A 24,201-nucleotide genomic window follows, 5' to 3' on the forward strand; every position below is an offset into this window, starting at 1 on the left:
TAAATAACTTGTGTTTATTTTAATGCTCCTAAAACTGTTGCGTGCTCAAGTGTGATGGCAAAGTCAATTGCAAGTCTTAAGTTCCACACAGGGGGCAGTATATCTGCATAATAATTGTATTTAACTGTTTCCAAACCTGGTTGCAGAACAATAAGTGTGCTAGAAGCTAGCAACTAACATATATATATATATATATATATATATATATATATATATATATATATATATATATATATATATATATTAGTAGGAAAACTTAATAAGACTACAACTGCCTTTGCCTAACTGATAAAACTGAAGGTTGCTATTTTACATTCATTGGTGATACCAGAACACAATTCTACAACTGTCTTCTGGCAATATATTTTCATCATGTGTTACTTTACGTAACAAAATCAGTATCTATACATAAATTGTTGTACTATGGACAGCTGCTGTCAAAAGTTCCCTGCGACCTGTTCATTTCATTGAATACTGCAATCTATTATGAACTATAACAACAATAAAAAGTAAATACAAAATACAATTACTTTTTTTTAAAAAATCTTTAAATGGATAATAAAATATTTCTATAACTTAGTTAATAATAAACACATTTAATCTCAATGTTGCAAAATGTTATAACTAAAATACTGCATACAGAAAATATATTATTCTTTAGACTCACCTTGTTATTATGCCTGCAAGCAAATATTACTCATATTTTTCTGAATGTACGACCAAAAAATCTTAACTCGTTCTACAAGATTTCTAAAAACTGCAAACCAGGGACATTCTAACAATTCCATGTTTGGGCAGTTAAACATCAGTGCACAATTAGTGAAAAGTACACTTTATTTTCAGTCATACTTGTATTAAGTATTTATCTAAAATATAAAAGAAAACAAGGACGGGATGTGAAATTGTTAATTAAATATCTATATAATCATTATTTTTGACTAGCAGACATGTATGCAACTTCTTACAAGTAAAATGAAATAGAATATGCATTTACAAATATGAACATATAAGGTATACACAAATGACTGCCTTGGTTACAAATCAAGCTCTTGCTTGTTAACTTAACTGTGGTTGCAATGCTTTAAACATCAACTCCAAAAAACATAAACAGCAAAGCAACAACAGTACTGCAAATATTGTAAATGTATAAAATGCATTCTAAACATGAGGCTATAGAATTAAGTTGTCCAGCAAACCACAGGTAATGATAATGAAAATATCACATCGTGATACCATGTATTCTGTTAGGATGTCCTTTGAATTTCAATACTTATCAAATAAAATGGATTTAAGAATATTAAATAATACAGTTATTCCTAACACAACTTGCCAGTTTTTCATATATGTGTTGCCAACATTATACACTCAGTTTGTCATGCTGACAGTCAGTGTAGGTTGGACACAATTGACTGCTTACCTTATATCCAGCATTGGGAAAGCTCTAAGATTATCCTTTGAGTCCCTTGGTTAGAGAGCTGCATCTTCTTCGCTGTGAAAGTAATGTTATTTAAATAGTGTTCTGTTCCAGGAATCTCTGATCGCCAGCCAATCACAGATTGCTACACTTGATCTAGTTAAAAAAAAAAGAAAGAAAGAAAAAAAAGAGGCGGAGAGAGCAGACCGATCATTGATAGACTCTACTCTTGCAGATGATCAGCATCTCTCAGCCTGGAAAATAGGCAATGTCAGCTCTGCCAGAGGAAGGAGGATACTGATGTGGCTGCTGATCTGTATGAATGTGTTATAAGGAATTCTGTACGTGGACTTCAAAGATTACAATCACCTGTCACATGAGATGTATGGTTTGAATAATACACTATACTAATGATGTGAGATTATATATTAATAAGCAATAGGAGGTGGGCGTCATTCAGGGAAGTGGAATTACATAGGAGGGAGTTGCATAAATGGGATTTTTTTTTTATATCAGGCATTGTCTAAGTGAAATAATCTAATTGCTTTTGTTATGTATTTCATGATTATCTCTGCCTTGTCTGTCTGCAACGTAACATGTTTTGAGCTATTACTTTTAATCAAATATATGAAATGCTCAATGATGTAAGAGTTGGATAAAGGACAATTTAATTTCCACTTACTTTTTTTATTTTGTTTTATTTTTTTATTTTTTTTATAAACTGTCACTGTATAGTTCTTCTGACATGTTTGGTTGCTTTGCTGGGATACAACAGAACAGTGACATTCCATGGACAGATTACATGAGCAATGTCAAAATGTTTACTGGACAGTATGAAATAAGTAACATTGGTATAATGTCTACTGGAGGAAGAGTCCGTTTTTGAAAATCTCTGCTTTATAACTTTGTACTATGGTACGCTGATTAAAGAACAGTCCACATTGGCTAAATGAGTAGAATAGACTGAGCAAGGGGATCTCTGGTTATTAAGGTAAGTAAAACATTGCTGATTTTTGCAATGTTTTGTTAGATACACTCTTCAATAATGTGTATCCAACATTTTACTATGTTTTTTTTAACCAACATGAAATGCTATTCGCACTTCTCGGTTTAAACCCACTGATAATGGGATTGTGAAGAGCTGCAGGGGGGACACCTGTAGACAGAAGATTGCATATAACCAGCCCCAAAATGGTGTCAGATACTCACTATTAAAGAGTGTATTTATCTTCAGTGGAATACAGATTACATTTGCAAAATGAGGTTAAATTCTGCACATTTAATCCTTGATATCTCCAGTTGATATGATGACATTTACAAATTTTTGTTATTAACTTTTTTTTATTGCTTTCTGATGGATAAATGACATGTTATTTTTTTCTAACCTACATACTTGTGAGATGGAGATTTCAGCCACCATGTGTCAAGCGTGTTTTTCAAAGTCTGACCTCTCACACCCCCTCTCTCTTCCCTGATCATTACAATATAATATATAAGGCAGCCAGGATTAATGTTAATGAGTTAGTTGTTGAAATAATGATACTTCTCTCTGTAAATAAAATTAACTGTTAGTGCTCTATATAATCGTATTTGTCTATGGTAAGAAACATACACATTTACAATGTTGTGTTATGAGTATTGAGCAAACAAGACAAAACTAGATATTGGCTATTTGTGTGATTAGACTTTTGTTATTTATATGGCTGTCATTATGCCAATAATGCCTCTCGTTTGCATCAGCCACAGAGGTGAAAACATTTCAGGGGCTATAAAAAGTATTCCCACTTTGACATTTATTTTTCAACGTCATGGAAACAAAATGGATTTATTAAACAACTTCAAAGCCTTTTTTTAATTAAACACACAGACAATAATTACATAAGTAATGTTTTATTATTCTTATTAAATACATTATTCTTTCTTGAGTTCCGTCCAGTTGGACGGGGGCTGCTGGTGACTAGCCAGTTTGAAACTTTTTTTTTTTGATGGGATAAAGGTCTGAGCTTTGAATGGGTCTCCCCAGGATATTGATTTTTTTTGTATTTAAGCCCCTTCAATGTGGCTTTTGCTCTATGCTGTGGTCATTGTTGTGCTGGAATAGAAATCAATTCCAAGGACTCTGGGATCTTATAGGGCATTGTTAGACTTGCGCCATACAAGATACCTAGCTTTGAGGCCAAAAACTTCAATTTTGGTTACATTGAGCTATATTATCTTCCATAACTTGGTGTGTGGGTTCCTGATAGAGTCTAAGTCCGATGTCCTGTATGATTTTGTCAACAATTTTTGCACATCCCCATAAACTACAGATATGTCAACTGTCTGGGCTATTGTTATTCCATGGTTCATGTCTGCCATGGAAAACTATAATTTTGGTGGACCCATCATCAGCTATTTATATAGCGCCACTAATTCCGCAGCGCTGTACAGAGAACTCACTCACATCAGTCCCTGCCCCATTGGAGCTTACAGTCTAAATTCCCTAACATACACACAGACAGGATCAATTTGATAACAGCCAATTAATATACCAGTATATTGTTGGTCTGTGGAAGGAAACTGGAGTGTCCGGAGGAAACCCACGCAAACACGGGGAGAACTTGCAAACTTCACATGGATAAGGCCATGGTTGGGAATCGAACTCATGACCACAGTGCTGTGAGGCAGAAGTGCTAACCACTGAGCTACCGTTGAGATGTTATCACCAGGAAGAGATGGCAGCAGAACGTGGCATATAACTAATGTCAGTCCCTGACTCATTGGAACTTACAATCTAAATTCCCTAACATACGCACCAGGAGAGACTAAGGTTAATTTGACAGCAGCCAATTAACCTACCAGCATGTTTTTGGAATGTGGGAGGAAACCGGAGCACCTGGAGGAAACCCACGCAAACACAGGGAGAACATACAAACACCACACAGATAGAGCCAAAGTCGAGAATTGAACTCATGAACCCAGTGCTGTGAGGTAGAAGTGCTAACCACTAAGCCATTGCACTGCCCTTAAAAAATGCCCTTTCAGATGTTAAACTGTGCCGTACAACCTACTCTAGTGAAATTCACAGTTGTACCATTTTCTCTTCAGTTCATTATGAAAAATTTGACAATCCCCCAGGGGGTTGTTAAAGTCTTTTAAAACTTCTTCCAGACTTCTCCTGGTTGGTGCTTCTCAGTAATATTTTCTTGAATTTGTGGCATTATGTGGGATTACATTTGAAAAACGATAACAATAATCAACCAAACAATAACCAGAATTCCATATTAAGTGCATTTGATGTTGGACCATCCCCTGCATTAAAAAAAATATCATGTTTAATACAGTCGGCTGTTGGTAAGGTATTCCTGACATGTGATTACTCCTGGGGGTAAATGTATCAAGCTGCGAGTTTCTGGCGGGTTTGAAAAGTGGAGATGTTGCCTATAGCGACCAATCAGATTCTAATTATCATTTATTTAGTACATTCTACAAAATGATAACTAGAATCTGTCTGGTTCCTATAGGCAACATCTCCACTTTTCAAACCCGCCGGAAACTCGCAGCTTGATACATTTACCCCCTGGAATCTCTTTGGCTCAGAACACATCTCTGTCTGATTGTAATGCTGAGGTTCAGCAGCCGATTAGGAACATTTCAAAGGGGAAAAAAACGCAGATGGCCCAGTGACACAGCCCAAGATAGCCCACTATGGGACTGGGCTGGCCCCCAGCCCAGCCAGCCCCTACAGACATACAGTAGTTAGATTGTATCATAAATGTATGCTTAATCAGACTTTTATTGAAACCAATTAAACTCCCACTCAGTGGTGTTCTCTTCATATGACTAACAATTAGTCCCATTCTTATGTAGTTATATTAATTTTTAATCCATCCTTAATCATTTGTGTTTACTGAGCACATTGTATTTATTCGTATTGTGTTAACCTATATCAGTTATACAGTCCCCATTGTGCTTTGTTTATATATTCGCCTCCACATAAGTGGTCCTGGTGTCATTATTATTACACAAGGTTAAATGTAATAGAGTGTTTTATTTGGATTAGCATGGCAATTTTTCGCTTGTTACTATTAAAAAGACCAAGCATCGTTTGGGAAAGTCCCTTGATTAAATTGATCCTATAAAGGTTTAATGGAAAGACTTTTAATGATTCATTTTTCTTTTGGTCCTTTGTTATTTATTGTATCATTAGATTTTTTTATTCATTAGTTATTAATAAAACAATGTTTAGTTTATGACTCTTAGGGGTAAATTTATCAAGCTGCGGGATTGAAAATGTTGAGATGTTGCCTATAGCAACCAATTAGATTAGTTACCATTTATTTAGTACATTCTACACAATGACAGCTAGAATCTGATTGGTTGCTATAGGCAACATCTCCACTTTTTTCAGCTTGATTAATTTACCCCTTAGAGTCTTCAAAATCAATACAGTGCCAGGATTAAATAACATAAAGTCTGATAAATCACTTTTCTGGCGACTAAAACACAAACTAATGAACTTGTAACCCTGTGTCCTATTTTAAGTTACATGAAGCTGTGATTTGACAAAAATATATGTCCAATTAAAGTACAGTACAAAAAACAACATTGGACTCCTCTAATATAATAAGTGAAATAAAAAAATATAATAAAGTACATATTTCGAGATATTTCTTCCACAGCTTGTAAATATATTTTATGTATAATACAATACAAGATAGGCTAGGTTGAATTACTTTTAAAGGATAATTATTTTTCCAGTATAAACCCGTTCTCTATGTTGAATTTTTTGCTAGATCCTTGGCAAGCCATTTGTACGCAGATTTCAGCCTCCACTTGGACTCCTGCCACATTGTGCAATTGTGTAAGTGGATTGACTTGAACAGTGTAAAAAAGTTCAATTCAGGGCCACCAAGGGGAATTTCAGGTACCAAGGTACCCCTTCCATAGCTATCGGTGGGGGCGTGGCCACACCAAGTTGGTGGCCCCTCCCACCTCAAAGGCAGTCCAGACCCCCTCTTGACATACCAGGTTCAAACCCAACATCAATGGTTTTCTACCATCCCAGGGACAGAGCACTGTATGTAGCTAGACCTTAAAAGAGTGGCAGACTGCAGGAAAGGTGAGTGTTAGATCCAGTAAAGTAACGTAGTTTAGGTCTGCAAAATCTCAAACCTTCATAAAAGGAAACGTGGAAGTGTCGTCCATAGCAACCAATCAGATTCTAGCTATCATTTAACAGAAAATGATAGCTAGAATCTGATTGGTTGCTATGGGCAACACCTGCACTTTTCATTCTTAGAAGCTTTAGTAAATCTACTCCTATGTATCTTATTCCATCCTTTGTAAGGGTATAATCACACACGAAATCAATGACTCCTAAGGCCCAATGCTTTCTAGTGGTTAACACATACTTGTGCTCAAGGTTTGCAGAATTGTATGTGTGTTTAGGGGGTAAAATGTATGGAAATCAATAGAAATGAATATTTTTGCTAAGATGACACTATTTCTGTTTTAGAGAGTAAATTATACCCATACATACAAGCCAACAACAAGAGCGGTCTCTCATCCATTAGAGGAATGCACCCAATATTGAGTAGTAGTAGTACATATTGAGTAGCATGGCGCATTACAGACCAGTACAGATGTTTTGTTTCCTGTCCTCTTTTTTTTTTTTTTAGATGGATTTTTGACATTTTTGCAGTGTGTCCACAAAGGGCAACTTCAGAAATTTTGCGCTATGTATTCTGTTCATTCTAAAAATTGGGAAAGGCAATTTCTAATATGGCACTCTGGGTCCCACATATAATTTTTCTTTACAGGATTATGAAACACATATCAAACATGTTTTTGTTTAATTGCCTCTTAACTCCTCATGCATTATTTGTAATAATATATGTGGCATGTGTTAACTATTGCCAATTATTATTATTATTATTGTTATTAATTTTTATTTATAGGGCGCCACTAGGTGTCCGCGGCGCCGTACAGGGACAAACGAGATTACAATACGAGGTGAGACAGCACAGGACAGTAAACAATAATCACAGTAACTCAGTAAGCTCAAAGCACAGCTAGAGGGGAGGGGAGAGGGGAAGGTCAGCCAGCAACGGCACCTAAAAGGGAGGGCACAGATGAGAGGGAGACCCCCAGGGGGAAGAGAAGGGAGCGAGAGGGGACGGGGGAAGAGGGTCCTCGAGGAGGAAGGCAGGGTAGCTGGCGAGCAGAGTTAAAAGTGGTGAAGACAGGAGGAGAGAAAGCCCTGCTCAAAGGAGCGTACAATCTTTGATTGTTTACACCTGGATTCAGTATATATATATATACATATATATATATATATATATATATATATATATATATATATATATATAGCTATCAATCATTGAGGAATCTATTAAAACACATTGAAAGAAATTGGGTTTTATGAAACTGTAAAGAAAAAAATCACGATTTTCCAAAAACATATTCTTGTTTCAAACTATCCCGTACACAGGAATTTTCCAGCAGATCGGATTTAGCCCAAAATGTGGTAATTTAGTGTCTAGGGGCTGCGTATATATTCTTCTTGGTTGCAATCTGAATAAATTACTCACTAGGGACATTGACAACCGCCTATTGCTCCTCTAGTACCCAGAGTAATTGGATGTGTATCACTTCTAATGAGAACATTTACAGTTCCGCCTAATTTGAATATACTAAACTATGTAGGAATAGTTGCATTTAAGACATTTTTTTTTTTCAAATAACAAAACTGCTTAATCCAAACCAGTGAGTCATTCATTACTGAAATAGCTTACAAATCGTAATAAAGAAATATTTGCAAAATTCAGCATTTTCAAGGATTTATATAAGATTAAGCTTAGAAACTGGTTAAGCAACTATGGGTATTATTTATAATAGGCAGTGTTGACATTAGCCATTGTAAATTGCTTAATGTTATAAAGTAACAAATTATGGAACACATTTTTCTGACATCATCATCATCATCATCATTTATTTATATAGCGCCACTCATTCTGCAGCGCTGTACAGAGAACTCATTCACATCTGTCCCTGCCCCATTGGAGTTTACAGTCTAAAGTCCCTAACACACACACACACACACACACACAGAGTGAGACTTGGGTAAATTTTGATAGCAGCCAATTAACCTACTAGTATTTTTTTGGGAGTGTGGGAGGAAACCAGAGCAGCCAGAGGAAACCCACGTAAACACAGGGAGAACATACAAACTCCACACAGATAAGGCCATGGTCAGGAATTGAACTCATGACCCAAGTGATGTGAGGCAGAAGTGCTAACCATTTAGCCACCATGCTGTCCTAACATTCACAAGAATGGGTGCTAGAGTGGTGTAGTTTGGCACAGGTTATCTCTTTGTCATCTCTCATGAAGTACCAATAAATAGTAGTCATTTCTGGCATTAACCTATGCTATGGAAATTAGCCTCATCGTTATCAGGCATGTTGATAGATGAGGCCAGATTATGACCACTATTGGCTTCAGTGAAGCTGATGCACTCAACTCTAGGACCAAGCAGCAGGATCGCACCATATGTGGGCAGCTTTGAGCAACTTGGATGACATTGGATTTATCGTGCCTTAAAATGTCCATATATATTAATAACCATGGGCCTGATTCATTAAGGATCTTAACTTGAGAAACTTCTTATTTCAGTCTCCTGAACAAAACCATGTTACAATGCAAGGGGAGCAAATTAGATTTCTGTTTTGTGCAAAACAGAAATCTAATTTGCACCCCTTGCATTGTAACATGGTTTTGTCCAGGAGACTGAAATAAGAATTTTCTCAAGTTAAGATCCTTAATGAATCAGGCCCCAGGTAAGGAGCGCTGGGAAACAAGTTGATGGGTATATGGATGGCCCATTTTTTTAAAAAAACTCTAGGGAATTTTAGCATGTGGTGGATATTTTTTTAAATGTGTTTGGCTCAAGTAAGAGCTGGTTTAAGGGTCCCTGGAGTGAATGAAGGAGAGAGAGCACCTGTGTCCCATTGTCTTATTATCAGAGAAGCTAATAAATAAGAAATAACCCCATCTTATTGTCATGCTTCATCTCTAGCGAGAGCATATTCTCATGAGACACTCATCTAAACAGGCCCTAAATGTAAATGGCATAGGAGAATGGGGATCATTGCAGGGACAGAAACATAACTTTAGAAAATGAAAGAAAATATCTCAAATATGTGCTACCGCATATTTGTGTTAATAAATATACCAGCCCATAAGTCTGTCTTATTCGTTACAACATTCGTAATAAATGGCATGGGCCTTAGGCAACACCTGGCCTTTCTAGGTTCTAACGAGAGAAGACAAGGAAAACACTTCAGTAGAACTCCCAGTAATAATAAAAGAGTGGATTCTGCCCTAGGAATATCATCATTACAAAACCAACATATTACCAATACATTTAAACAAAGTTTAGCTACCCAGGCTTCCTGATCATTAGTTAAAAATTGACATTTAAAATAAACATTTTTAAGGAAAACGATCGCAATTATCTAAAACTATTTTAGTATATAACCAGGTTTGCTGCCATACAGACCCGGTGCAATTGCTTTTTTGTGTCTAGATGAAGAATGCCGTGTATTATTATTTTCAGTTTTATAAATAAATGTTTATTGCTTAAATGTTAATTCCCAGTAGCAAGAGCCCACTATGATGTGAAATATCAGCTGTTATTGCTTTCTTGCTTCAGGGCATGATAGACTAAGGGATTCTAATACCTATAACTCACTGTATCCCACACACTCACAGGGAATTAACAGAATAAGGAAAGAGTTCAATTAGCTTAAGAAAATTCGTTCTGCTCTTAGTTTTTTTTTAAAATATATCTATTTTTTAAGTTACTTCTGTGATTTAACTATTTAATGTAGAATAAGCCCAAAAATGTGAATGTTTATATCTACCTCTTTATATTATTATCAGCCGCAGTCCCTGCACGTTCCATAGCAGCCAGGGACGGTCGCCTTTCTCTTCGGTCCGCACATTCCATTGCTAAGTAACAGGACGCCTCCTTCCCTTTCCTGTCGGGGCAGTGCTGGGTCGCATGCGCATCCTATCACGTCCTCGTTGCTAGGCAACAGGACGCTGTTTGTGTCTCCTGTCGACAGTCAGCTGTTTCCTGTCCACCAATCAGGAGCATCCTCTATGTATTTAAGGCAGGCTCTGGCGCCATTAGAGTGCCAGAGAATCTAGGTCTTCCTATGCTCCAGCGTTTCTGCTTGTCTCCCTGTTTCCTTCTTGACCTCCTGTGTATCGACCCGGCTTCTCCTGACCCAGCTCTTGGATTTCTCTTTGGCCGGACTACACTCACTGGTTTTGACCCCTGGCTTTGTGACTCTGATTTGCCTGCCTCCTTGGTATTTCGCTTCCCTGCACGGTTTGAACTCAACTTGCAGGGTCACGACCTGCACATCTCTTACAGCAAACTCCAAACTTGCCTGCCAAGACTGTAGGTGCACTAGACTCCGCACTTCCTAGGTTAGCGGTGCTAATGCTAGCCAGTGACCTTTAGTCTAAACTATTCTGTGACAACTGTATACCTACTTAGAGTTTTTTTTGTTAGTCTCAACAAAGATGCGATTCATCTATTGGCTTGTGCAAGTCCCTATGCAATATTTACTAAATGTATTTACTTTTCTAGTTTCCTTCTGTGATTTTCAGCCATGTATTTATATTATTTTATCATGCAGCTTTTATTGAATTGCCCTGGGATACTACACAAAGTTGGTTGCTTGATACAATAGTACAGTGATGGGCCTCATGCGGCCAGGGTTGAACCAAGATGAATTCAGGGCCCCAGTACAGCAACTTCATGGGGCCCCCCTTATAGCTGAGCATGGCAATAAATTTTGCGCCGCCATTGCGCGGAAGCACAAACGTGGTACTAGGTGTGGTCATACAATTGGGGCTGGGCTGTGCATCATTGGGTGTGTCTAGCAGGTGAAAAGCGCTAGGCCCCCCTCCTACAGAAAAAAACCCCTGCATTGTTGTGTACACCATTGGTAGAAGTGTGCAGTGCCCGCTCGCCGGAGTGTGACATATGTCCCAGAAGTCCTGACTTTCAAGACAGTGGGACAGTGACCTCATAGTGCCTATTAGTTGTGCCCGCAAATCATATCATGCCTCATAGTAGAAGCCCAGTTAATTCTATGGTAAATAGTCCTGCCCACAATTCATAACATACCACATAGTAGAGTCCCCAGTTCATATTATACCACAGTAAGGCCCCCAATTAATTTCATGCCACACATAAGTGCCCCCAATTCCCATTCACAGGTGGGAATACAATGGTAGATGCCCATCAGAGGGAGTACGGCCAGCCACAAGAGAGGCGTAACCAAACCACCAGAGGGGGTGTGGTAAGCCCACGAAGGACATCTAGCACCATAGCGTAGTATATAAAGAATGCAGTGTGTACATAAAGAGTACACAACCTTGGCCTGCCCCTTACATTGGGCAGAACAGTCACCAAAAATTTAGATTGTCCCACTAGAATCAGAACATTTGACAGACTGTCCTGCTCTCTCCTACCTGTTCCTGTCACTTTCACCACCTGTGGCTCCTGGTTTCTTAAGTTGCGGCTTGTCTGGGTCCTGGAATGTTGGGGGCCCTATTTGGAAACAAAATGGGTACATTTAGAAACTTACAATCAGCCCCAGCATTAAATCAATAGCACCTACAATTAATAAATAGGCCTTCCTCCAGCCCCAACATTAAAATAATAGTATTCCCATTTAATAAAATAAACCTATATCCCTCCCCCCAAACAGCCCCACAAAGAAATGAATAGTATTTACATTTCATAAATATACCCGCAACTATCACTGCCATTAAATAACGCAGTCACATTTAATAAAGAGACCTCATTCTCCCCAAACTCATCCCCACATTCAATTAATAGCCCCCAAACCACCCCATCTTAAATGAATAGTCCCTACTATTAAATTGCTCCACCATCACCCCACAAACAAAATAGCACCCATTAATTAGCCACGACCTACCTCACACACACTACATTGCCACAAGCCCCCTATGCCATCACACACACATTACCACAAGCCCCCTGTGCCATCACACACACACACACACACACATTACCACAGGCCTCTGTGCCATCACACACACATTACTATGACCCTTAATCATAACCACGCTGTGCCCCCTTATGATTACACTACGCCCTCCATGCTGCTTTTCCCCATTTCATCACACTGTGCCATGCTGCTTCCCCCCACCTTCATTACTCTGTGCCATGCTGCCCTCCTCTCCATCACACTGTGCCATGCTGCTTCTCCCACCTTCATCACTCTGTGCCATGATGCTTCCCCCATTCCGCACTCTGTGCCATGCTGCCCCCCTCTCATTCATCACTCTGTGCCATGCTGCTTCCCCTACCTTCATCACTATGTGCCATGCTGCTTCCCGCCCACCCCTTCATCACTCTGTGCCATTCTGCCTCCCCTTCTTCATCAATCAGTGCCTTTCTGCCCCACCTCCCCTTCTTCATCAATCGAATGGGTGGGGTTATCCTAAAAGGAACAAACAGACAAAAAGAGTTCCCCCAGCACACTGCTATAGCCAGCAACAGATCTGCTATTTCTACTGTAGATAGAAATGTGTGTAACTGAGACTTTTGAATTTTTATCTACAGTAGAAATAGTAGATCTTTTGCTGGCTATAGCAGTGTGCTGGGGGAACTCTTTTTGTCTGTTTGTTCCTTTTAGGATAACCCCACCCTTTCACGCACCTGCTATAGCCTATAAATTGATTGAGCAACTTTCATTTCTTTATTTGTCTGAGAGGCATGTTGGTGTCAGTAGCTGAGGGGGAGTGCTGACATTGGATTGCTATTTGGAGGTTTCTGGGGTACCTCTTTGGTAAGTTGGCCCTCAATTTAAAAACACATATGTATGGCCCAAATATATGGGACTCTCATTGTTTAGAGTTAGGACCACCCTATTAGCAAAAGCGCCGTGGAGTGGTGGGTGGCTTCAACATACATTTGCAAATGTGTGCAACTAAGACTTTTGCATTTTTATCTACAGTAGAAATAGCAGATTTGTTGCTGGCTATAGCAGTGTGCTGGGGGAACTCTTTTTGTCTGTTTGTGTAATTGTTAAAAAAAGATATGAAATTCTATATGCCAGAATCAATATAACCAGAGATTTTGCATGAATAAAATAAACTTTAAAAGTTAAAATCAATCAGTAAGTACAGTAAATAAACAAACAATAAACATTCACTGCTTTTGTGATTTTCCGATAATTCATAAAACAGTTAAAGGGTCTGTAAAGCCCAATAAAGTTTAGTCTGTTTGCAATATTAAGGGACCCCACGGTCTATTTAATATACAAGTCCTACATCACTGTATGTGACACGGTAGTGTAGTGGTTCTGTTTGTATACCCCACGCATTTCACCCTTGAAGATTCGGGTTCTCTCAGGGATAATAAGTTGTATTAACAACAGTTTTTAGGAAAGTTTAAAGTTTTTTATATGGTGGGTTGTCCTATTTGTGGAATGATTACAGTCTAAAACATGTGTCTGGAAATCATAATATGTTTCTGGCAATCATAATATGTTTCTGGCAGTCATAATATGTTTCTGGCAATCATAATATGTTTCTGGCAGTCATAATATGTTTCTGGCAGTGAAAATGATTGCTTAAGAGAAGGACGGTAATACATTAAAAAAGGATTAAATGGAACATGGGCAATAAGAATCAAATTCAAATAATTGCCCATAATTAGCACCTAATTTTGTACGTGATGTAATCTATTTCATTATTTGCGTGGATATTGCTTACCTATAGTGTTTATCTTTTTGGTCTTCTTGTGTTAGGTTCAGTTTACTTCTGTTTCTAACTTTGTCAAAGCCTTAATTCACCATCCTTTGATAGGTTTCAATGAATGATCCTTTTAAGTAATTTAAGTAAGGTGGCTTTATTCTGGAAATTGGTATGTTTGTTTTATGTAGCTGGTGTTGTATATTTAACTCTTTCTTGCGTGAAAAAACTTTTTTTTTTAGAGGTAATTTAAATACAAACTTGAAAATCTATACATATTTTGTATTTATAGTATTACTTGGGGAAAATTTTAATCCTGTATTGAGTAGTTGTGTTTGGGATGGTTTTAAAGTGATGCTAAATCCATAAGGTTCTACTTGCTTATTTCTGTTTTTGATCATCTTGCTCTCTGTTTAATTTTTAGCTATGTTGGACTGGAGTGAAGAGAATGATGTCTTTGACTTTGAGTTGGGCCAGTTCGACCAGTTCTAAATAATGTGTCGTACATAGTTCTGGGTCACATTCTGTTGACAAATTCAATAATATATGGTAGTGTGTGTTCGCTATCTTCTTCAGCAGCTCAGTCTTAATATGCGGAAGATCATTTTCTATTTAGTTACCTCCTTCTTTGGTAACTGCTTTTTTGTCTTTTTTATTGTTGTTCTGGTCTCTTCTACGGGTAGATTTATGCATTTTGGATTCAGTGGGTAGTAGATGTTTTCCAACTCTCTTATTGGGATATCTGTTTGATGAGTGGAGATTTGGATATCCCATTTGGTTTCTCTTTATGACTGTGTTTGCATTTATTAAATATATTATCCTGTTCGTATTTTTGCTTTCTGCGGTTCTTTCTGTACACGTAGGGGTACAAAGTACTATTTTGCTTTGAATTATATATATATATGTTTGGCCCCTTTCCAATTGCTTTAATCAGCTTTGTAGCCTTGGTAGTAACATCTAATGTATTTTTTTTGTTTTATTTGTATAACATCTTTTTTTGCTTTTGTTCAGTTTATTTTGTGTCCTATGTCCCGGAGTTTTGTAGTCTTCCAGGTGTTTGAATCCTACTGTTTTCTTATTTCTGCTGCCTGTAATTTTTTGCATCTTATGTATGAGCGAACATTTATCATTTCATCAATGGTGGGTTTTTTCATATATTTTTTCTTTTTGAAAAATATATCCTCAAATTTGTTTAATATTTCTTGCCTTTGTCCCTACATGATGGTATTTAGGGATGCTCTCCACAAGCCTTCAAGCCTGCTGGATTTGAAACCGTACTGTAAACAGTGTAACGTTTAAAAATCAACACACGCCCTTGTGCACAGTAACAATGAAGAATCTTAAGCGGGAAGCTACAATGGACAACTGACATGGACCGAATCGGCAAACAGTGATTGATTGCAAGACTATATTGTTAACATCATTTATTTCACATACAGTGATTTAAGAATTGTATATTAAATAGACGTACAGTTTCGGAATGCAGTAGCCAGACTGAACTTTATTTTGATTTATTGACAGTTGAACTATTTTATGAACTATCTGAAAATCACATAAGAAGTTCAATTGTTTATTTATTTAATGTACTTACTGGACATTTTTAACTGATACAAAGAGTGTTTAATTCATACAGAATCTCTGATTATATTGATTCTGGCATATCTAATTTTATATCTTTTATTAACAAACATACAAATAGATTGGAAAACTGTTACTTACAAACCATTATGAATGTTTCTATATAGAAATGGATAATCTTTTAATATATGATTACTACCAAGAACAAAACCTGATTTACGTATACATGTATTGTACATTGTATTCTCAATAGACTTAGCTATTGATGTACCATAAGGATAAGGAGCTCACATACAGGTATAATCAAACATTGTTTAAAGTATAATGCGCTGACATATTTATTGAAATATGTCTTATTTCAGCTTGATTAGATTTGCATTGACGTCATCATTTTCAGATATGCAATATATTCTATTGTGTGTATATTCTTTTGTGGTGCCTGACTACAGGCACATTGACAAAATGGGACACTGATACTTGGGGTCCCAGAATAATGACACGCTGACACTTGGGGACACAGAACAGTGGCACTCTTACACTCAGCGTCCCAGAACAACGGCACAGTGACACTTGGGAACACAGAACAATGGCACACTGACACTTGGGGACACAGAACAATGGCACACTGAAACTTGGGAACACAGAACAATGACACACTGACACTTGGGAACACAGAACAATGGCAAACTGACACTTGGGGACACAGAACAATGGCACACTGACACTTGGGAACACAGAACAATGGCACACTGACACTTGGGGACACAGAACAATGGCACACTGACACTTGGGGACACAGAACAATGCACACTGACACTTGGGGTCCCAGAACAAGGAAACACTGGATATCAGGCAAAAATGATGAAGTGCAGATGCAGGTTACCAGGTCTAGCAGAGACTGGTGTCCAGGTAAACAGATGAGGTACAGGCACGAGGAGAATGAAGGAGCCAGGTGACAGGAGGCACCCAATAATCCACAGGAGAATCAGGCAAAGGTCGGTCAGGAAAGCCAAGGGTCAGAAGATGGAAAATCCACAATGATACCAACAATGATACCAGGGAGTAAGCAGGAGTAAGGTCAAAGGAAGTAACGGTCTTGGGTCATAGTCAAAGGTGCAAAATGATGGAACAGGCAGAAGTCAGATAATCAGGAGAATAACAGGCACAATAAAACAGGAGTACTGACAGGGATCAGAAGTAGCAAACATTTGGTGAATTGCAAGGAGCAATACTTGGGGCGGGTATATACAAGGTAGTGGAACAGGTGCAGATGATGATCAGGGAAGGAGGTTAACTCTTGCTGGCGAAGTGGAAATGTCCAATGGCAAAACATCAGCACCTCTGGTAGCATAGAGGTACTGCAGGCAAGATACAAATTAGGATCAAAATCCTAAGAGAGGATAGCTAAAATACAACATAGCAGATATATGATTTTCTTCCTTTAATTTTACTTTAGTGTGTGTTAATAAAGGGGTTTTCTACTTTTGGTTAACCCATCCTCAGTATGTCATAACCCTACTGTTAGGAACCCCTCCAGCCAGTACAGCAAAACCCGGAGTCTGCTCCGAAAGTCTCGCGTTCACTGTTGCCCCTAGTGGTGGGGACAAACTTGGCTGCAGACAAACAGAGGGTCGTGAGATGTGTACCAGCTGGGGAGAACCCAGAAATAGAGTGTTATGGCAGACAGCAGAGTGAGGTCCAGGCAAGGGTCGAGGGCCGGCAGCAGACAACGTATCCAGAGAACGAGCCGAGGTCAGAGGTCACAGGCAATACAACAGGGTCCAGAAACAAGCCAGGGGTCATACATGGAATATCAGATCTAGCACACAGCACAGGGGCAGGAAACAGAAACCAGGGAGCCTAGCTACACTGAGAGCTATTACTGGCAGTGAGGCTCTGTCCTCACTGCCTTAAGTAGTGAGAGGAACCAATCAGAGCAGTGTGCAGTGAGACTCCTCCCAATGCATATCAGCCTATTCCATGTTTAACAGATTATCTTAGCCTGAATGAACAGTGGTAGTATAGGACATCTGCCAAGACTATATGGCGAGAGTGTAATTATTACAATACTGGAAAAATTATATAAAGTTTAACTTCTGCGCGCATGCGCCTGGCTGTAGGACAGCCGGCCGGGCGCTGCGGCAGGTGAGACAGAGCGTCCTGGTTGTTGCCCAGGCAATCGGGACGTGGGGGGCGGAAGTGACGTCCCGGTCGTCATGGAGACGACCGGGACGTCCGAGGCAGCCGGAAGTAAGTCGCGGCGGCCCGTCGGGGAGCCGCGACTCATATCACCTACTCCCACAATTAGGGAAGGGGTGGGCTCCCCCAATGTTACCGGAAGGCAGCCACAGCTTGCTCATCCGTTAAGCTGTATTGAAGAGTTCTATTAAAACTCTCCGGTAATAGAGGTTTTCCTGCGATGGACCTATAAGTGGTATATAGATAGACATGTTGTACTGAGTACGTGTTGTGCAAATGTGGACAACACCTTTAAGAAGATATGGAAGTTTAACATAAAAGCTGAGATTGTCTGCTGAAGATGTGATAGCACGTTGTTATCCATTTGTAAGCATACAAAGAGATTAGCTATATAATGAGTACCATAAGGCAGGCAGTAAACATTATTGGCCTGAGTCATTAAGGGGAGCAAAGCTTAAAAAAGGAGTAACATTGGGCAAGCCAATGTTGCATTGTGCATTGGAGGGGGAGGTAAATTTAAAATGTGGGGATAGAATTATAGTTGAGGTAGGGCATGTCCTAGATCAACTTTAAATTTCAGTGTAAAAATAAAGCTAGCAAGTATTTGTCTGTTAGATGTAAAAACAGCCAGTATTTAACTTATCTGCAAAATAATAAACTAATTTGCACCCCTTGTATTGTAACATGGTTTGTCCCAGAGAACATTTACTCCTTTTTTTGCCTTACTTTCCTCAATGACTCAGGACCTGTGAATACTGAACCTGCTTTGTGCTAGCCAAAAACAATTGATATTTCAGTGAACTAAAAGGTAGTTGATTGGACAGATGTGTGTAAACAGCTCTGTGTTATGTCTAATCTGGAGGTAATTTAATCCAATAAACAATAATGCTACTAATATCGGTTTGGCCCACAAAGCAGCTGTCTCCAAAAATTTAGAGTTGACAAGTTGATCCCATCGGATCCGCACTGTTCGGGTGGGCTCGGATTAACGGAATCCGAGCCCGCTCATCCTTAGTTATTTAATACTCATTTTTTGCAAATACTTCCTTACGTCAACTCCATTTCAGGACACTGACTCTTACAGAATTCAGGTATTATTCAGTTCATGTCTATGTACATAGACACATTATGCAGTGTAAGAATAGAGTAATAGGTAGCAGCATTTGTAAAGTGCTTGTGGACACAGACATTGGCATCAGGCATTCAACGAGCATTCTTATAGCCTGCTAAACACCATTTAACATTTAGTCAACAGAATATTGCGAGTGAATTGACCTGTACACCCACTTCCTGACACAGTCTAGGCTTTGCTTTGCTTTTGTCAATTTCAAAATTGCCTGCAGCATTGGTGAGTGTTAGCACTCAGTACAATGTAATGGAGTTATATGAGAGCTCTCATTAAGTGCATAGGACAATGCTGCAGGGAGGCTTTGAGAACGCATTTATTCTACTTATGATTATTAATATTATTTATATTTATTTATATAGTGTCAGCACAGTCTGGGGCACTTTTCAATAGGGCCGCTCTGATAAAAATGACAAAGTACTGTCTTTAATGTAAACAGAAGTTGTTTTGCAATGCCTGTGTATACAGGGATTACAGGTAAAACTGTATGTGCCAGCATCCCTCTATCAATTCACTATAATCTATAATTTCATCATCACATTATATATTATCCATACTTGCCCACTCTCCCGGAATGTCCGGGAGACTCCCGAAATTCGGGTCGGTCTCACGGACTCCCGGGAGAGCTGGCAAATCTCCCGCATCCCGTCTAAAATGACGCAAATTGGCCCCGCCCCTTTGCAACAAATATGACAATTTCCATGGGGGCGGGGCCAAAATGTAGTGATTTGTCATGCCACACCCCCTCTCACCCTCTAGACACACCCCTCTCCCGGATAGGACTTCCCAAATGTAGGCAAGTATGATATTATCTTCTCTTTGCACTATAAAAATTTGCCTAAATCCGCATGACAATAAGAGAAGCAGCCTGTGTTGAACAGGAAGTAAATATGCCACCTTTCTTGTAAGGCTCTTCTCCATACTTGCCAACTCTCCCGGAATGTCCGGGAGACTCCCGGATTCCAGGTAGGTCTCCCAGGCTCCCTGGAGAGTATGGCAGCCTCCTGCATCTGCCCGCTACCTAATGAAGTGGACAGAATTATATCCAAAATGCAGCGAATAAAGAACTTGGTGTATTATTTAAGGAACCACCTTAGTATATTAAACTTTTGTTATTCTCAAAATGCCTCTGTGCCAAGCCTGGCGATTCTCCATCCTTAGGAGAATTGTTAGAACAAATGTTAAATCTAGTTGGTGTGTTTATTTTCAATAATTTTCTGGACTAGATGGAATATCTTAACATAAGATGAAGATATGTAGCATGGATGGTATGGGAACTATATGTTAATTGTAAATGAACCAAATTAGCAAATCATTGTCATTTTCAAACAATCACATGTATTCATCATTCCGGGTTTATTTCTTACGTTATTTTAACATTAATTTGTCACAAAAAAAGTATCATGGGTCACCCAGTCACGTTCAGTTGCTGAAGTGGAGTTAGACTTCTGGAGCAATGATACGTACAGGGATATACACACTACTAGTGTTTGCTGTTATATGATTATAGCAGAAATTATACTGCTAAATTATATCTAAGTGTGACGCCTGTTCTATCTTTTAGTGAAAGCAGACTTTGCTTAGAATATGGTGATTTACTGTCTTACGGCACTCTGGGTCAGTGAAAATCTAGACCATGTGTGGTTGATAAGTAAAAGAAATGCTCTTCATATAGTGATCAGCGACATCACAGCAAGCATAACTGACATGCTATGCTTTATCATTTGAGCTTTTTGTCCTGTATAATAACCACTTTACAGAGAGCTGTTTAAGAGCTGAAATTGTTCCTTTTCACTTTCTGATTCATATAGGAAAATCTCAGATCCAAAACAGCACAATCATCTGTATTAAGAAAAGGTGGTTTCCTGCATACTACATATTTAAGTTTAAGTGCTATGTACCACATTAGATTTACTATTATTAGTTGTTGTTGTTTGTTGAATCTGTATATGACCAGCTGGTTTTCCTCTTGAGATACTGTTATTGAACTGATATCAATATACAGATTTCATTCTTTAAGTACACGTCTGAAATATTTAACAAAACTGGTTCTCTATTTGCTTATTTATTCAATTACATGTTTTCTGCATATTTTTTTATTATAGCTTTTTATTGGCAAACCTCTTATTACACTCCTTTTCATCAAAATAAAGGTGACACATTTGTGCACAATGTACTGCGAGACAATTACAACTAATTATATATCTGAGAGCAGTGGTTCTTAGGGAAATGTCCCTGTGACTGCTGAAGATGCCAAGAAATTGGAGAACACACATTAAGGGAAATGAAAACGTGACTCTCAAAGCATGCCATCAAACCTGGTAGTCCACATCCATGTTTTATTTTATTATTTTTATTATTATTACTATTATTATCAGTAATAATTTTTATTTATAGGGCGAACAATATTATTATTATTATTATCCTTTATTTGTTTGGCTCCACAAGGGTTCCGCAGCGCCGTACACTGTACAAAACAGTAGACTATACAGGGTAAGACATTACTGAACAATAAACAATAAATACCAGACTTCAGAGGCTCCAGGCAGGCTAATGCAGTAAGGACGGAGCAGAAGAACAGGTATGGATACAGGAGGGAAGAGGGCCCCGCTCAAGTGAGCTTACATCCTAAGGGAGGGTAAACAAGACTCAGGCACAAAGGGAGTCAGTTGATGCATATGGGAGGGAGAAGGGGCCTGGAGGAGAGAGGGGAATATGGGTTAGGTGGAAGGATGGTAGGCTTTAAGGAAGAGGTGAGTTTTAAGTGCTCGTTTGAAGGAGCTTAGATTGGGAGAGAGACGGATGGAGCGAGGGAGGTTGTTCCAGTGAAGGGGGGCTGCACGGGAGAAGTCCTGGATTCTGGAGTGGGAAGAGGTGACCAGGGTGGAGGAGAGGCGACGGTCATTGGCCGAGTGCAGGGAGCGGGCAGGAGTGTGAATGGAGAGGAGGTTAGAGATATTGTCACTCACCGGACTGTGAGTGCTTCTTCCCGGACTATTAGGAACCGTGGACGTCCTCTATCCTGAGGGACTGCGCATGCGCAGCCCTTTCCAAACCTTCAGTGTATGTTCCTTTAACTTAATTGGCAGATCAGGCAACCTCCCTATATTAAGCACCTGTGGTCAACACCACGTTGCCTGATCTTGGAGTCTCATTCCCCATGAGTCTCTGAAGGTGTTCCTGTGTTTCCTTGTTTATTCAGCCCTGCTGATTCCTGTGGTTTCCAAACCACTTCTACCTCTGTGGTTTCCAAACCACTTCTGCTACTGTGGTTCCCATACCACTTCTACCATCTACTGTATCATCGTGACTGTGAGCTGATTCCTATCCGCTGCCTCCGTGCACTACAGTCTTCTAATCACTTCAACTCTACCATGTATCATTGGGACTGTTAGCTGATGCCTATCCGCTGCCTCCGTGCACTACAGTCTTTCATTCACATCCACTCACCTGTTCATGATTGTGACTGCCAGCTGATTCCTATCCGCTGCCTCCATGCACTACAGTCTTCAACCTGCAACCCGTCTGTGTTTCATCGTGACTGTTTAGCTGATTCCTATCCGCTGCCTCCGTGCACTACAGTCTTCAACCTGCAACTCGTCTGTGTTTCATCATCGTGACTGCTAGCTGATTCCTATCCGCTGCCTCCGTGCACTACAGTCTTCAACCTGCAACCCGTCTGTGTTTCATCGTGACTGTTTGGCTGATTCCTATCCGCTGCCTCTGTGCGCTTCAGTCTTCAGTCCTTGTCAACGCTCCCGTGTTTCCTTGAGTCTGCCTCCACTATTGCTACCCGCTATTCTCCGTGATCAACAGTGCCTGTTCAACTCTGCTCTCCCGTGTCCCATCGTTACTGCACCTGCTGGTTGCTATTGGCTACCTCCGTGTTCCCGCAGAGACCCGCTGCTGCTACTCCTCAGCACTACTCATCCATCTACTGCTGATCCGCTCTCCACGCTTTCCTGTGTTCCCTGCTGGTCTACCTACCCGTGCGCTGCACCTACTAGACCACCGCTTCACCCATCCAGGGACTTCGCATCCTGCCGGCCTCCTGCCGTTCAGGTATCTCTGCACTCCTGTCTGACTGCCTCCTGAACCACGGTATGCATACTTCTCATTGACTGTGCTGTGTATTGCATACCTTGCTGGACTGTGTTGGTTCTCCTCTGGAGTGTGCTATCCGCTGAGTCTATTGCCATCATTGACTGTGTTATCTTATGCTGGACTACTTCAAGAGACTTTCTATATTGGCAGTATTGTTCAGTCATCTATACATTTATATTGTGCATATCACTGTGGTTCAAAGTCAAGGTGCCCGTGTATATATTGTGTTGCAGTCTCTCCCCGTGCACCTCCTCACATATATATTCAGTGGTACAACTTGCTAGTGGCAGACCACTGACCCCTGTTTACAGTTTCACCTGTTCCAGTATCCTCTCACATAGCAGTGGTACAACTTGCTAACGCAGACCACTGACTCCCCGGATACCTCCACTTGGATTCCATTCCTTCACTCAGACAGCGGTACAACTTGCTATCCGCAGACCGCTGACTCTCATCACCTCCTCGTTTCTGTTGGACATTCCTCCTCACTATAGCAGTGGTACAACTTGCTACCGCAGACCACTGACTACCTTCACGTGTCCTTTGTCCATACAGTTCCTCGTGTATTACTACCTCCATATTGCCAGTGCTGCTAGTCATAGACTTTCCTGAGCATCTCATCATCTGCTATTTCCTGTTCCGTGATCACCCTGCTACCAGAGTACCATATTACCACCTATACTGCTCTGGTAAGCCTATCACCTGGTGATCCCTGGGTAAAGACTCCTAGTGCCCGTGACAGTAAGATCAGGCCATGACAGACCCAGATACGGAACCTACTGCTAAAGAGATGCTGCAGCATCTGGTCACCCGTGTGGAGCAACAGGATGCTCGCCAACAGCTGTTACTTCAATGCTACCAGTCGTTAGCCTACCAAGGAACATCTGGACAGACCTTTACAGCTAATGTTGAAGCTCCTGTGCTTTCCTCCGTTTCCCCAGTGCCACCCCAGGTGTCTACAGCTTCCACGCTTCACCTGCCTACTCCGTCAAAG

General features: G+C 39.8%; 1 protein-coding gene across 2 annotated transcripts in view; it reads right to left on the reverse strand.

Moving 5' to 3' along the window:
* LOC142150195 (carbohydrate sulfotransferase 1-like) overlaps window positions 1-10,470 on the reverse strand; it is a 61,729-nt gene extending 51,259 nt beyond the window's left edge. Inside the window, exon 1 of one of the 2 annotated variants that reach the window (XM_075205402.1) lies at window positions 10,321-10,470. The gene's annotated coding sequence lies outside the window, so the exon portion shown is untranslated. Of the gene's footprint in view, window positions 1-1,417; window positions 1,693-10,320 lie in introns of those variants that run through there. The other variant, XM_075205400.1, reaches the window with a different exon arrangement.
* Between the last annotated feature and the right edge of the window lie 13,731 nt (window positions 10,471-24,201).

This window comes from Mixophyes fleayi, chromosome 4 (genome assembly GCF_038048845.1).
Source record: "Mixophyes fleayi isolate aMixFle1 chromosome 4, aMixFle1.hap1, whole genome shotgun sequence".
Classification (NCBI taxonomy): domain Eukaryota; kingdom Metazoa; phylum Chordata; class Amphibia; order Anura; family Limnodynastidae; genus Mixophyes; species Mixophyes fleayi.